Genomic DNA, 16,071 nt, shown 5'->3' with positions numbered 1-16,071 from the left:
CGGCATTGTGCTTTTGTATTAAATTCGGATGCAATTTCTGTGTTTCATCGTCAATATGAAAGTCCAAGGCATACAGTAAACCTGTAGTGAATCATCGGAAACTAAAACTGGACTCACAGAAGAGGTTCAAATCATAGAAAGTTAGAGAGTCAGTCCTTTTGTACTTATGTCGGCATTGTGCCTTTTGAATTTAATTCCGATGCAATTTCTGTGTTTCATTGTCAATTAGAAGGTCCTAGGTATACAGGAAACCTGAAGTTAAGCATCGGAATCTAAAACTGGACTCACAGGAGAGGTTAAAATAATAGAAAGTAAAGAGTGTCAGTCCTCTTTTACTTAAGTCGGCATTGTGCCTTCTGAATTTAATTCCGAAGCAATATCTGTGCTTCATCGTCAATACGACGGTCCAAGGTGTACAGTAAACCTGAAGTGAAGCATCCGAATCTAAAACTAGACTCACAGGAGAGGTTCAAATCATAGAAAGTTAGAGTGTCAGTTGTCTTGTACTTAAGTCGGCATTGTGCCTTATGGATTTAATTCCGATGCAATTTCTGTGTTTCACCGTCAATAAGAAGGTCCAAGGTATACAGTGAACCTGAAGTGATGCATCGGAATCTAAAACTGGACTCACAGGAGAGGTTCAAATCACAGAAAGTTAGCGTGTCAGTCCCTTTTTACTTAAGTCGTCATTGTGCCTTTTGTATTAAATTCGGATGCAATTTCTGTGTTTCATCGTCAATTAAAAGTTCCAAGGGATACAGTAAACCTGAAGTGAAGCATCGGAATCTAAAACTGGACCCACAGGAGAGGTTAAAATCAAAGAAAGTTAGAGTGTCGGTCCTCTTGTACTTAAGTCGGCATTGTGCCTTTTGAATTTAATTCCGAAGCAATTACTGTGCTTCTCCGTCAATAAGAAGGTCCACGGTATACAGTAAACCTGAAGTGAAGTATCCGAAACTAAAACTGGGCTCACAGGAGAGGTACAAATTATAGAAAGTTAGAGTGTTAGTCCTCTTGTACTTAAGTCGGCATTGTGCCTTTTGAATTTAAATCCGATGCAATATCTGTGTTTCATCGTCAATAAGGAGGTCCAAGGTGTACAGTTAACCTGAAGCGAAGCATCGGAATCTAAAACTGAACTCACAGGAGAGGTTCAAATCATTGAAACTTAGAGTGTCAGTCCTTTTGTACTTAAGTCGGAATTGCGCCTTATGAATTTAATTCGGTTGCAATTTCCGTGTTTCATCGTCAATAAGAAGGTCCAAGGTGTACAGTAAACCTGAAGTGAAGCATCCGAATCTAAAACTAGACTCACAGGAGAGGCTCATATCATAGAAAGTTAGAGTGTCAGTCCCCTTGTACTTAAGTCGGCATTGTGCCTTATGAATTTAATTCCAATGCAATTTCTGTGTTTCATCGTCAATAAGAAGGTCCAAGGTATACAGTGAACCTGAGGTGAAGCACCGGAATCTAAAACTGGACTCACAGGAGAGGTTCAAATCACAGAAAGTTAGCGTGTCAGTCCCTTTGTACTTAAGTCGTCATTGTGCGTTTTGTATTAAATTCGGATGCAATTTCTGTGTTTCATCGTCAATAAGAAAGTCCAAGGAATACAGTAAACCTGAAGTGAAGCATCCGAATCTAAATCTGGGCTCACAGGAGAGGTACAAATCATAGAAAGTTAGAGAGTCAGTCCTCTAGTACTTAAGTCGGCATTGTGCCTTTTGAATTTAATTCCGATGCTATTTCTGTGTTTCATCGTCAATACGAAGGTCCAAGGTATACAGGAAACCTCAAGTGAAGCTTCGGAATCTAAAACTGGACTCACAGGAGAGGTTAATATCATAGAAAGTGAGAGTGTCAGTCCTCTTTTACTTATGTCGGCATTGTGTCTTTTGAATTTAATTCCGATGCAATTTCTGTGTTTCATCGTCAATAAGAAGGTGCAAGTGATATAGTAGACCTGAAGTGAAACATCGGAATCTAAAACTTGACTCACATGAGAGGTTCAAATCATAGAAAGCGAGAGTCTCAGTCCTTTTGTACTTAAGTCGGCATTGTGCTTTTGTATTAAATTCGGATGCAATTTCTGTGTTTCATCGTCAATATGAAAGTCCAAGGCATACAGTAAACCTGTAGTGAATCATCGGAAACTAAAACTGGACTCACAGAAGAGGTTCAAATCATAGAAAGTTAGAGAGTCAGTCCTTTTGTACTTATGTCGGCATTGTGCCTTTTGAATTTAATTCCGATGCAATTTCTGTGTTTCATTGTCAATTAGAAGGTCCTAGGTATACAGGAAACCTGAAGTTAAGCATCGGAATCTAAAACTGGACTCACAGGAGAGGTTAAAATAATAGAAAGTAAAGAGTGTCAGTCCTCTTTTACTTAAGTCGGCATTGTGCCTTCTGAATTTAATTCCGAAGCAATATCTGTGCTTCATCGTCAATACGACGGTCCAAGGTGTACAGTAAACCTGAAGTGAAGCATCCGAATCTAAAACTAGACTCACAGGAGAGGTTCAAATCATAGAAAGTTAGAGTGTCAGTTGTCTTGTACTTAAGTCGGCATTGTGCCTTATGGATTTAATTCCGATGCAATTTCTGTGTTTCACCGTCAATAAGAAGGTCCAAGGTATACAGTGAACCTGAAGTGATGCATCGGAATCTAAAACTGGACTCACAGGAGAGGTTCAAATCACAGAAAGTTAGCGTGTCAGTCCCTTTTTACTTAAGTCGTCATTGTGCCTTTTGTATTAAATTCGGATGCAATTTCTGTGTTTCATCGTCAATTAAAAGTTCCAAGGGATACAGTAAACCTGAAGTGAAGCATCGGAATCTAAAACTGGACCCACAGGAGAGGTTAAAATCAAAGAAAGTTAGAGTGTCGGTCCTCTTGTACTTAAGTCGGCATTGTGCCTTTTGAATTTAATTCCGAAGCAATTACTGTGCTTCTCCGTCAATAAGAAGGTCCACGGTATACAGTAAACCTGAAGTGAAGTATCCGAAACTAAAACTGGGCTCACAGGAGAGGTACAAATTATAGAAAGTTAGAGTGTTAGTCCTCTTGTACTTAAGTCGGCATTGTGCCTTTTGAATTTAAATCCGATGCAATATCTGTGTTTCATCGTCAATAAGGAGGTCCAAGGTGTACAGTTAACCTGAAGCGAAGCATCGGAATCTAAAACTGAACTCACAGGAGAGGTTCAAATCATTGAAACTTAGAGTGTCAGTCCTTTTGTACTTAAGTCGGCATTGTGCCTTTTGTATTAAATTCGGATGCAATTTCTGTGTTTCATCGTCTATAAGAACGTCCAAGGTATACACGAAACCTGAAGTCAAGCATCGGAATCTAAAACTGGACTCACAGGAGAGGTTCTAATCATAGAAAGTGAGAGTGCCAGTCCTCTTGTACATAAGTCAACATTGTGCTTTTGTATTAAATTCGGAAGCAATTTCTGCGTTTCATCGTCAATAAGAGAGTCCAAGAGATACAGTAAACCTGAAGTGAATCATCGGAATCTAAAACTGGACTCACAGAAGAATTTCAAATCATAGAAAGTTAGAGAGTCAGTCCTCTTGTACTTAAGTCGGCATTGTGCCTTTTGAATTTAATTCCGATGCAATTGCTGTGTTTCATCGTCAATAAGAAGGTCCAAGGTATACAGGAAACCTGAAATGAAGCATCGGAATCTAAAACTGGACTCACAGGAGAGGTTAAAATCATAGAAAGTGAGAGTGTCAGTCCTCTTTTACTTAAGTCGGCATTGTGCCTTTTGTATTAAATTCGGATGCAATTACTGTGTTTCGTCGTCAATTAGAAGGTCCAACGTATACAGGAAACCTGAAGTGAAGCATCGGAATCTAAAACTGGACTCACAGGAGAGGTTCAAATCATAGAAAGTAAGAGTGTCAGGCCTCTTGTACTTAAGTCGGCATTGTGACTTTTGTATTAAATTCGGTTGCAATTTCTGTGATTCATCGTCAATAACGAGGTCCAAAGTACACAGTGAATCTGAAGTGCAGCATCGGAATCTAAAACTGGACTCACAGGAGAGGTTAAAATCAAAGAAAGTTAGAGTGTTGGTCCTCTTGTACTTAAGTCAGCACTGTGCCTTTTGTATTAAATTTGGATGCAATTTCTGTGCTTCATCGTCAATAAGAAGGTGCAAGTGATATAGAAGACCTGAAGTGAAGAATCGGAATCTAAAACTTGACTCACAGGAGATGTTCAAATAATAGAAAGTGAGAGTGTCAGTCCTCTTGTACTTAAGTCGGCATTGTGCCTTTTGTATTAAATTCGGATGCAATTTCTGTGTTTCATCATCAATAAGAATGTCCAAGGGATACTGTAAACTTGATATGAATCATCGGAATCTAAAACTGGACTAACAGGAGAGGTTCAAATCATAGAAAATTAGAGAGTCAGTCCTCTTGTACTTAAGTCGGCATTGTGCCTTTTGTATTAAATTCGGATGCAAGTTCTGTGTTTCATCATCAATAAGAAGGTCCAAGGGATACAGTGAACCTGAAGTGAAGCATCGGAATCTAAAACTGGGCTCACTGGAGAGGTTCAAATCATTGAAAGTTAGAGTGTCAGTCCTCTTGTACCTAAGTCGGCATTGTGCTTTTGAATTTAATTCGGATGAAATTTCTGTGTATCATCGTCAATACGAAGGTCCAAGGGAAACAGTAAACCTGAAGTGAAGCATCGGAATCTAAAACTGGACTCACAGTGGAGGTTGAAAACAAAGAAAGTTACAGTGTCAGTTCTCTGCTACTTAAGTCGGCATTGTGCCTTTGGAATTTAATTCCGAAGAAATTTCTGTGCTTCATCGTCAATACGAAGGTCCAAGGTGTGCAGTAAACCTGAAGTGAAGCATCCGAATCTAAAACTAGACTCACAGGAGAGGTTCAAATCATAGAAAGTTAGAGTGTCAGTTCTCTTGTACTTAAGTCGGCATTGTGCCTTTGAATTTAATTCCGATGCAATTTCTGTGTGTCATCGTCAATAAGAGGGTCCAAGGTATACACTGAACCTGAAGTGAAGCATCGGAATCTAATCCTGGACACACGGGAGAGGCTCAAATCACAGAAAGTTAGCGTGCTAGTCCCTTTGTACTTAAGTCGTCATTCTGCCTTTTGTATTAAATTCGGATGCAATTTCTGTGTTTCATCGTAAATAAGAAAGTCCAAGGAATACAGTAAACCTGAAGTGAAGCATCCGAATCTAAAACTGGGCTCACAGGAGAGGTACAAATCATAGAAAGTTAGAGTGTCGGTCCTTTTGTACTTATGTCAGCACTGTGCCTTTTGTATTAAATTCGGATGCAATTTCTGTGCTTCATCGTCAACAATAAGGTGCAAGTGATATAGAAGACCTGAAGTGAAGAATCGGAATCTAAAACTTGACTCACAGGAGATGTTCAAATCATAGAAAGTGAGAGTGTCAGTCCTCTTGTACTTAAGTCGGCATTGTGGCTTTTGTATTAAATTCGGATGCAATTTCTGTGTTTCTTCATCAATAAGAATGTCCAAGGGATACTGTAAACCTGATATGAATCATCGGAATCTAAAACTGGACTAACTGGAGAGGTTCAAATCATAGAAAGTTAGAGAGTCAGTCCTCTTGTCCTTAAGTCGGCATTGTGCCTTTTGAATTTAATTCGGATGCAAATTCCGTGTTTTATCGTCAATAAGAAGGTCCAAGGTATACAGGAAACCTGAAGTGAAGCATCGGAATCTAAAACTGGACTCACAGGAGAGGTTGAATTCATAGAAAGTGAGAGTGTCAGTCCTCTTGTACTTAAGTCGGCATTGTGCCTTTTGTATTCAATTCGGATGCTAGTTCTGTGTTTCATCATCAATAAGAAGGTCCAAGGGATACAGTGAACCTGAAGTGAAGCATCGGAATCTAAAACTGGGCTCACAGGAGAGGTTCAAATCATTGAAAGTTAGAGTGTCAGTCCTCTTGTACTTAAGTCGGCATTGTGCCTTTTGAATTTAATTCCCAAGCAATTTCTGTGCTTCATCGTCAAAAAGAAGGTCCAAGGTGTACAGTAAACCTGAAGTGAAGCATCGGAATCTAAAACTGGACTCACAGGAGAGGTTAAAATCATAGAAATTGAGAGTGTCAGTCCTCTTTTACTTAAGTCGGCATTGTGCCTTTTGAATTTAATTCCGATGCAATTTCTATGTTTAATCGACAATACGAATGTGCAAGTGATATAGTAGACCTGAAGTGAAGCATCGGAATCTAAAACTTGACTCACAGGAGATTTTCAAATCATAGGAAGTGAGAGTGTCAGTCCTCTTGTACTTAAGTCGGCATTGTGCTTTTGTATTAAATTCGGATGCAATTACTGTGTTTCATCGTCAATATGAAAGTCTAAAGGATACAGTAAACCTGAAGTGAATCATCGGAATCTAAAACTGGACTCACAGGAGAGGTTAATATCATTGAAAGTGAGAGTGTCAGTCCTCTTTCACTTATGTCGGCATTGTGCCTTTTGAATTTAATTCCGATGCAATTTCTGTGTTTTATCGTCAATAAGAAGGTCCAGGGTATACAGTGAACCTGAAGTGAAGCATCGGAATCTAAAACTTGACTCACAGGAGAGGTTCAAATCATAGAAAGTTAGAGTGTCAGTCCGCTTGTACTTAAGTCAGCATTGTGCATTTTGTATTATATTCGGATGCAATTTCTGTGTTTCATCGTCAATAAGAAGGTCCAAGGGATACAGTAAACCTGAAGTGAAGCATCGGAATCTAAAACTGGACTCACAGTGGAGGTTGAAATCATAGAAAGTTAGAGTATCAGTTCTCTGCTACTTAAACGGCATTGTCCCATTTGATTTTAATTGCGAAGCAATTTCTGTGCTTCATCGTCAATAAGAAGGTCCAAGGTGTACAGTAAACCTGAAGTGAAGCATCCGAATATAAAACTAGATTTACAGGAGAGGTTCAAATCATAGTAAGTTAGAGTGTCAGTCCTCTTGTACTTAAGTCTGCATTGTGCCTTTTGAATTTAATTCCGATGCAATTTCTGTGTCTCATCGTCAATAAGAAGGTCCAAGGTATACAGTGAACCTGAAGTGAAGCATCGGAATCTAAAACTGGACTCACAGGAGAGGTTCAAATCACAGTAAGTTATAGTGTCAGTCCCTTTCTACTTAAGTCGTCATTTTGCCTTTTGTATTAAATTCGGATGCAATTTCTGTGTTTTATCGTCAATAAGAAGTTCCACGGGATACAGTAAACCTGAAGTGAAGCATCGGAATCTAAAACTGCACTCACAGGAGAGGTTAAAATCAAAGAAAATTAGAGAGTCGGTCCTCTTGTACTTAAGTCGGCATTGTGCCTTTTGTATTAAATTCAGATGCAATTTCTGTGCTTCATCGTCAATAAGAAGGAGCAAGTGATATAGTAGACCTGAAGTGAAGCATCGGAATCTAAAACTTGACTCACAGGAGATGTTCAAATCATAGAAAACGAGAGTGTCAGTCCTCTTGTACTTAAGTCGGCAATGTGCCTTTTGTATTAAATTCGGATGCAATTTTTGTGTTTCATCGTCTATAAGAACGTCCAAGGTATACACGAAACCTGAAGTCAAGCATCGGAATCTAAAACTGGACTCACAGGAGAGGTTCAAATCATAAAAAGTGAGAGTGTCAGTCCTGTTGTACTTAAGTCCGCATTGTGCTTTTGCATTAAATTCGGAAGCAATTTCTGTGTTTCATCGTCAATAAGAAAGTCCAAGAGATACAGTAAACCTGAAGTGAATCATCGGAATCTAAAACTGGACTCACAGAAGAGGTTCTAATCATAGAAAGTTAGAGAGTCAGTCCTCTTGTACTTAAGTCGGCATCGTGCCTTTTGAATTTAATTCCGATGCAATTTCTGTGTTTCATCGTCAATAAGAAGGTCCAAGGTATACAGTAAACCTGAAGTGAAGCATCCGAATCTAAAACTGGGTTCACAGGAGAGGTACAAATAATAGAAAGTTTGAGTGTTAGTCCTCTTGTACTTATGTCGCCATTGTGCCTTTTAAATTTAATTCCGATGCAATTTCTGTGTTTCATCGTCAATAAGAAGGTCCAAGGTATATAGTGAACCTGAAGTGTTGCATTGGAATCTAAAATTGGACTCACAGGAGAGGTTCAAATCATAGAAATTTGGAGAGTCAGTCCTCTTGTACTTAAGTCGGCATTGTGCCTTTTGAATTTAATTCACATGCAATTTCTGTGTTTCATCGTCAATAAGAAGGTCCAAGGGATACAGTAAACCTGAAGTGAAGCATCGGAATCTAAAACTGGATTCACAGGAGATGTTCAAATCATAGAAAGTGAGAGTGTCAGTCCTCTTGTACTTAAGTCGGCATTGTGCCTTTTGTATTAAATTCGGATGCAATTTCTGTGTTTCATCACCAATAAGAATGTCCAAGGGATACTGTAAACCTGATATGAATCATCGGAATCTAAAACTGGACTAACAGGAGAGGTTCAAATCATAGAAAGTTAGACAGTCAGTCCTCTTGTACTTAAGTCGGCATTGTGCCTTTTGAATTTAATTCGGATGCAAATTCCGTGTTTCATCGTCAATAAGAAGGTCCAAGGTATACAGGAAACCTGAAGTGAAGCATCGGAATCTAAAACTGGACTCACAGGAGAGGTTGAATTCATAGAAAGTGAGAGTGTCAGTCCTCTTGTACTTAAGTCGGCATTGTGCCTTTTGTATTCAATTCGGATGCAAGTTCTGTGTTTCATCATCAATAAGAATGTCCAAGGGATACAGTGAACCTGATTTGAAGCATCGGAATCTAAAACTGGGCTCACATTAGAGGTTAAAATCATTGAAGGTTAGAGTGTCAGTCCTCTTGTACTTAAGTCGGCATTGTGCCTTTTGAATTTAATTCGGATGAAATTTCTGTGTTTCATCGTCAATAAGAAGGTCCAAGGGAAACAGTAAAGCTGAAGTGAAGCATCGGAATCAAAACTGGACTCACAGTGGAGGTTCAAATCATAGAATGTTAGAGTGTCGGTTCTCTGCTACTTAAGTCGGCATTGTGCCTTTTGAATTTAATTCCCAAGCAATTTCTGTGCTTCATCGTCAATAAGAAGGTCCAAGGTGTACAGTAAACTTGAAGTGAAGCATCCGAATCAGAAACTAGACTCACAGGAGAGGTTCAAATCATAGAAAGTTAGAGTGTCAGTTCTCTTGTACTTAAGTAAGCATTGTGCCTTTTGAATTTAATTCCGATGCAATTTCTATGTTTCATCATCAATAAGAAGGTCCAAGGTATACACTGAACCTGAAGTGAAGCATCGGAATCTATAACTGGACTCACGGGAGAGGCTCAAATCACAGAAAGTTAGCGTGTCAGTCCCTTTGTACTTAAGTCGTCATTGTGCCTTTTGTATTAAATTCGCATGCAATTTCTGTGTTTCATCGTCAATAAGAAAGTACAAGGAATACAGTAAACCTGAAGTGAAGCATCCGAACCTAAAACTGGGCTCACAGGAGAGGTACAAATCATAGAAAGTTAGAGAGTCAGTCCTCTTTTACTTATGTCGGCATTGTGCCTTTTGAATTTAATTCCGAAGCAATTTCTGTGTTTAATCGACATTAAGAAGGTGCAAGTGATATAGTAGACCTGAAGTGAAGCATCGGAATCTAAAACTTGACTCACAGGAGATGTTCAAATCATAGAAAGTGAGAGTGTCAGTTCTCTTGTACTTAAGTCGGCATTGTGCCTTTTGTATTAAATTCGGATGCAATTTCTGTGTTTCATCGTCAATAAGAACGTCCAAGGTATACAAGAAACCTGAAGTCAAGCATCGGAAACTAAAACTGGAATCACAGGAGAGGTTCAAATCATAGAAAGTGAGAGTGTCAGTCCTCTTGTACTTAAGTCGGCATTGTGCTTTTGTATTAAATTCGGATGCAATTACTGAGTTTCATCGTCAATATGAAAGTCCAAGGGATACAGTAAACCTGAAGTGAATCATCGGAATCTAAAACTGGACTCACAGGAGAGGTTAATATCATAGAAAGTGAGAGTGTCAGTCCTCTTTTACTTATGTCGGCATTGTGCCTTTTGAATTTAATTCCGAAGCAATTTCTGTGTTTTATCGTCAATAAGAAGGTCCAGGGTATACAGTGAACCTGAAGTGAAGCATCGGAATCTAAAACTAGACTCACAGGAGAGGTTCAAATCATAGAAAGTTAGAGTGTCAGTCCGCTTGTACTTATGTCAGCTTTGTGCATTTTGTATTAAATTCGGATGCAATTTCTGTGTTTCATCGTCAATAAGAGGGTCCAAGGGATACAGTAAACCTGAAGTGAAGCATCGGAATCTAAAACTGGACACACAGGTCAGGTTCAAATCACAGTAAGTTAGAGTGTCAGTCCCTTTCTACTTAAGGCGTCATTTTGCATTTTGTATTAAATTCGGATGCAATTTCTGTGTTTCATCGTCAATAAGAAGTTCCAAGGGATAGAGTAAACCTGAAGTGAAGCATCGGAATCTAAAACTGGACTCACAGGAGAGGTTAAAATCAAAGAAAGTTAGAGAGTCGGTCCTCTTGTACTTAAGTTGGCATTGTGCCTTTTGAATTTAATTCCGAAGCAGTTTCTGTGCTTCTTCGACAATAAGAAGGTCCAAGGTATACAGTAAACCCGAAGTGAGGCATCCGAAACTAAAACTGGGCTCACAGGAGAGGTACAAATTATAGAAAGTTAGAGCGTTAGTCCTCTTGTACCTAAGTCGGCATTGTGCCTTTAGAATTTAAATCCCATGCAATTTCTGTGTTTCATCGTCAATAAGAAGGTCCAAGGTATACAGTGAACCTGAAGTGAAGCATCGGAATCTAAAACTGGACTGACAGGAGAGGTTAAAATCATAGAAAGTGAGAGTGTCAGTCCTCTTTTACTTAAGTCGGCATTGTGCCCTTTGTATTAAATTCGGATGCAATTTCTGTGCTTCATCGTCAATAAGAAGGTCCAAGGGATACAGCTGAACTGAAGTAAAGCATCGGAATCTAAAACTGGACTCACAGGAGAGGTTCAAATCATCGAAAGTGAGAGTGTCAGTCCTCTTTTACTTAAGTCGGCATTGTTCCTTTTGTATTAAATTCGGTTGCAATTTCTGTGTTTCATCGTCAATCAGGAGGTCAAAAGTATACACGAAACCGAAGTCATGCATCGGAATCTAAAACTGGAGTCACAGGAGTGGTTCAAATCATAGAAAGTGAGAGTGTCGGTCCTCTTGTACTTAAGTCGGCATTGTGCCCTTTGTATTAAATTCGGATGCAATTTCTGTGTTTCATCGTCAATAAGAAGGTCCAAGGGATACAGTTGAACTGAAGTAAAGCATCGGAATCTAAAACTGGACTCACAGTAGAGGTTCAAATCATAGAGAGTTTGAGAGTCAGTCCTCTTGTACTTATATCGGCATTGTGCCTTTTGAATTTATTTCGGATGCAATTTCCGTGTTTCATCGTCAATAAGAAGGTCCAAGGTATACAGGAAACCTGAAGTGAAGAATCGGAATCTAAAGCTGGACTCACAGGAGAGGTTAAAATCATAGAAAGTGAGAGTGTCAGTCCTCTTTTACTTAAGTCAACATTGTACCTTTTGTATTAAATTCGGATTCAATTTCTGGGTTTCGTCGTCAATATGAACGTCCAAGGTATACAGGAAACCTGAAGTGAAGCATCGGAAACTAAAAGTGGACTCACAGGAGAGGTTCAAATCATAGAAAGTGAGAGTGTCAGTCTTCTTGTACTTAAGTCGGCATTGTGCCTTTTGAATTTAATTCCGATGCAATTTCTGTGTTTCATCGTCATTAAGAAGGTCCAAGGTATACAGTAAACCTGAAGTGAAGCATTCGAATCTAAAACTGGGCTCACAGGAGAGGTACAAATCATAGAAAGTTAGAGTGTCAGTCCTCTTGTACTTAAGTCGGCATTGTGCCTTTTGAATTTTATTCCGATGCAATTTCTGTGTTTCATCGTCATTAAGAAGGTGCAAGGTATACAGTGAACCTGAAGTGAAGCATCGGAATCTAAAACTGGACTCACAGGAGAGGTTCAAATCATAGAAAGTTAGAGTGTCTGCCCTCTTGTATTTACGTCAACAATGTGCCTTTTGTATTAAATTCGGATGCAATTTCTGTGCTTCATCGTCAATAAGAAGGTGCAAGTGATACAGTAGACCTGAAGTGAAGCATTGGAATCTAAAACTTGACTCACAAGAGTTGTTCAAATCATAGAAAGTGTAAGTGTCAGTCCTCTTGTACTTAAGTCAGCATTGTCAATTTTGTATTAAACTCGGCTGCAATTTCTGTGTGTCATCGTCAATAAGAACGTAAAAGGTATACACGAAACCTGAAGTCAAGAATCGGAATCTAAAACTGGACTCACAGGAGAGCTTCAAATCATAGAAAGTGAGAGTGTCAGTCCTCTTGTACTTAAGTCGGCCTTGTGCCTTTTGTATTAAATTCGGATGCAACTTCTGTGTTTCATCGACAATAAGAAAGTCCAAGGTATCCTGTAAACCTGAAGTGAATCATCGGAATCTAAAACTGGACTCACAGAAGAGAATCAAATCATAGAAAGTTAGAGAGTCAGTCCTCTTGTACTTATATCGGCATTGTGCCTTTTCAATTTAATTCCGAAGCAATATCTGTGCTTCTTCGTCAATAAGAAGGTCCAAGGTATACACTAAACCTGAAGTGAAGCATTCGAATCTAAAACTGGGCTCACAGGAGAGGTACAAATCATAGAAAGTTAGAGTGTCAGTCCTCTTGTACTTAAGTCGGCATTGTGCCTTTTGTATTAAATTCGGATACAATTTCTGTGTTTCATCGTCATTACTAAGGTCCAAGAGATACAGTAAACCTGAAGTGAAGCATCGGAATCTAAAACTGGACTCACAGGAGAGGTTCAAATCATAGAAAGTGAGAGTGTCAGTCCACTTTTACATAAGTCGGCATTGTGCCATTTGTATTAAATTCGGATGCAATTTCTGTGTTTCATCGTAAATAAGAAGGTCCAAGGTATACAGGAAACCTGAAGTGAAGCATCGGAATCTAAAACTGGGCTCACAGGAGAGGTTCAAATCATAGAAAGTGAGAGTGTCAGTCCTCTTTTCCATAAGTCGGCATTGTGCCTTTCGTAATACATTCGGATGCAATTTCTGTGTTTCATAGTCAATAAGAAGGTCCAACGGATACAGTAGACCTGAAGTGAAGCATCGGAATCTAAAACTGGACTCATAGGAGAGGTTCAAATCATAGAAAGTGAGAGTGTCAGTCCTCTTGTACTTAAGTCGGCATTGTGCCTTCTGTATTAAATTCGGATACAATTTCTGTGTTTCATCGTCATTAAGAAGGTCCAAGGGATACAGTAAACCTGAAGTGAAGCATTGGAATCTAAAACTGGACTCACAGGAGAGGTTCATATCATAGAAAGGGAGAGTGTCAGTCCTCTTTTACTTAAGTCGGCATTGTTCCTTTTGTATTAAATTCGGTTGCAATTTCTGTGTTTCATCGTCAATCAGGAGGTCAAACGTATACACGAAACCGAAGTCATGCATCGGAATCTAAAACTGGACTCACAGGAGTGGTTCAAATCATAGAAAGTGAGAGTGTCGGTCCTCTTGTACTTAAGTCGGCATTGTGCCCTTTGTATTAAATTCGGATGCAATTTCTAGGTTTCATCGTCAATAAGAAGGTCTAAGGGATACAGTTGAACTGAAGTAAAGCATCGGAATCTAAAACTGGACTCACAGTAGAGGTTCAAATCATAGAAAGTTTGAGAGTCAGTCCTCTTGTACTTATATCGGCATTGTGCCTTTTGAATTTATTTCGGATGCAATTTCCGTGTTTCATCGTCAATAAGAAGGTCCAAGGTATACAGGAAACCTGAAGTGAAGAATCGGAATCTAAAGCTGGACTCACAGGAGAGGTTAAAATCATAGAAAGTGAGAGTGTCAGTCCTCTTTTACTTAAGTCAACATTGTACCTTTTGTATTAAATTCGGATGCAATTTCTGGGTTTCGTCGTCAATAAGAACGTCCAAGGTATACAGGAAACCTGAAGTGAAGCATCGGAAACTAAAAGTGGACTCACAGGAGAGGTTCAAATCATAGAAAGTGAGAGTGTCAGTCTTCTTGTACTTAAGTCGGCATTGTGCCTTTTGTACCAAATTCGGTTGCAATTTCTGCTTTTCATCGTCAATAAGGAGGTCCAAAGTATACACGAAACCTGAAGTCAAGCATCGGAATCTAAAACTGGACTCACAGGAGAGGGTCAAATCATAGAAAGTGAGAGTGTCAGTCCTCTTGTACTTAAGTCGGCATTGTGCCTTTTGTATTACATTAGGATGCAATTTCTGTGTTTCATCGTCAATAAGAAGGTCCAAAGGATACAGTAGACCTGAAGTGAAGCATCGGAATCTAAAACTGGACTCACAGGAGAGGTTAAAATCATAGAAAGTGAGAGTGTCAGTCCTCTTTTACTTAAGTCAACATTGTACCTTTTGTATTAAATTCGGATGCAATTTCTGTGTTTCATCGTCAATAGGAAGATCCAAGGTATACAGTGAACCTGAAGTAAAGCATCGGAATCTAAAACTGGACTCACTGGAGAGGTTTAAGTCACAGAAAGTTAGAGTGTCAGTCCTCTTGTACTTAAGTCGGCATTGTGCCTTTTGAATTTAATTCCGATGCAATTTCTGTGTTTCATCGTCATTAAGAAGGTCCAAGGTATACAGTAAACCTGAAGTGAAGCATTCGAATCTAAAACTGGGCTCACAGGAGAGGTACAAATCATAGAAAGTTAGAGTGTCAGTCCTCTTGTACTTATGTCGGCATTGTGCCTTTTGAATTTTATTCCGATGCAATTTCTGTGTTTCATCGTCATTAAGAAGGTGCAAGGTATACAGTGAACCTGAAGTGAAGCATCGGAATCTAAAACTGGACTGACAGGAGAGGTTCAAATCATAGAAAGTTAGAGTGTCTGCCCTCTTGTATTTACGTCAACAATGTGCCTTTTGTATTAAATTCGGATGCAATTTCTGTGCTTCATCGTCAATAAGAAGGTGCAAGTGATACAGTAGACCTGAAGTGAAGCATTGGAATCTAAAACTTGACTCACAAGAGTTGTTCAAATCGTAGAAAGTGTAAGTGTCAGTCCTCTTGTACTTAAGTCAGCATTGTCAATTTTGTATTAAACTCGGATGCAATTCCTGTGTGTCATCGTCAATAAGAACGTAAAAGGTATACACGAACCCTGAAGTCAAGAATCGGAATCTAAAACTGGACTCACAGGAGAGCTTCAAATCATAGAAAGTGAGAGTGTCAGTCCTCTTGTACTTAAGTCGGCCTTGTGCCTTTTGTATTAAATTCGGATGCAACTTCTGTGTTTCATCGACAATAAGAAAGTCCAAGGTATCCTGTAAACCTGAAGTGAATCATCGGAATCTAAAACTGGACTCACAGAAGGGAATCAAATCATAGAAAGTTAGAGAGTCAGTCCTCTTGTACTTATGTCGGCATTGTGCCTTTTCAAATTAATTCCGAAGCAATATCTGTGCTTCTTCGTCAATAAGAAGGTCCAAGGTATACACTAAACCTGAAGTGAAGCATTCGAATCTAAAACTGGGCTCACAGGAGAGGTACAAATCATAGAAAGTTAGAGTGTCAGTCCTCTTGTACTTAAGTCGGCATTGTGCCTTTTGTATTAAATTCTGATACAATTTCTGTGTTTCATCGTCATTACTAAGGTCCAAGAGATACAGTAAACCTGAAGTGAAGCATCGGAATCTAAAACTGGACTCACAGGAGAGGTTCAAATCATAGAAAGTGAGAGTGTCAGTCCACTTTTACATAAGTCGGCATTGTGCCATTTGTATTAAATTAGGATGCAATTTCTGTGTTTCATCGTAAATAAGAAGGTCCAAGGTATACAGGAAACCTGAAGTGAAGCATCGGAATCTAAAACTGGACTCACAGGAGAGGTTCAAATCATAGAAAGTAAGAGTGTCAGTCCTCTTTTCCATAAGTCGCATTG

This window comes from Schistocerca serialis, chromosome 2 (genome assembly GCF_023864345.2).
Source record: "Schistocerca serialis cubense isolate TAMUIC-IGC-003099 chromosome 2, iqSchSeri2.2, whole genome shotgun sequence".
NCBI classification, from domain to species: Eukaryota; Metazoa; Arthropoda; class Insecta; order Orthoptera; family Acrididae; genus Schistocerca; species Schistocerca serialis.
The sequence above is the reverse complement of the archived record's forward strand: the minus strand, read 5'-3'. Positions refer to the sequence as shown.